Raw genomic sequence first — 589 nt, 5'->3', positions numbered from 1 at the left:
CTCGAAGATGCTCATGCTAACACCAGACCTGAATGAGACCGATGACCATCACACAGCCGCAGAACAGAAGAATTCCCAGAACGTGTGCTGGAAAGTTCGCCATCAGCGAAAACTACAAGGACAAGAAAACCTCTGCTGTGATGTCATCGGCGATGTCATTTGTCAACAAATGGTGGGACCGTGACTGACCGTGTACGGCAGCAAGGTGATCAGCATCATGCAAGCCTGAAACCCCAAACAGGAACATCAACACATCAAGAATATTGCGTCAGGAACAACAACAAACCTGGAACAAGAACCTCAAGTCAGGGTCATGCACCAAGGTGTTCTACTCACAAGGTTAAGCAAGGCGAGAGTGTCGTCGATGCGCACGATCACCTGGAATAACCTGCAACAGGAACAAGAACGGGTCAGACAGGAACTACAAAAGGTTACTTTGGGTAAAAAGGGGTGACAAATAGCTGGGCAGGAACAAGAACAACTCAAAGTGGAAAAAGAACAAGTGCAATGGCAACAAGTCAAACGGAAATGATAAAAATCACACGTGACAGAGTTGGACTGGAAAACAATGAAGGTGTGAAACAGGAAG

At 46.7% G+C, this 589-nt stretch overlaps 1 long non-coding RNA gene across 1 annotated transcript; it reads right to left on the bottom strand.

Moving 5' to 3' along the window:
• Positions 1 to 7: 7 nt before the first annotated feature.
• LOC109508777 (uncharacterized) lies at positions 8 to 583 on the bottom strand. Its single transcript, XR_002166776.1, has 3 exons — positions 337 to 583; positions 190 to 225; positions 8 to 112 (listed from the first exon to the last, which is right to left on the bottom strand). It is a non-coding gene; the product is annotated as an uncharacterized LOC109508777 (long non-coding RNA).
• Between the last annotated feature and the right edge of the window lie 6 nt (positions 584 to 589).

Source organism: Hippocampus comes, unplaced genomic scaffold (assembly GCF_001891065.2).
Source record: "Hippocampus comes isolate QL1 unplaced genomic scaffold, H_comes_QL1_v1.1 C16606428, whole genome shotgun sequence".
Lineage (NCBI taxonomy): Eukaryota > Metazoa > Chordata > Actinopteri > Syngnathiformes > Syngnathidae > Hippocampus > Hippocampus comes.
This window is presented reverse-complemented; position numbering and strand designations above follow the sequence as displayed.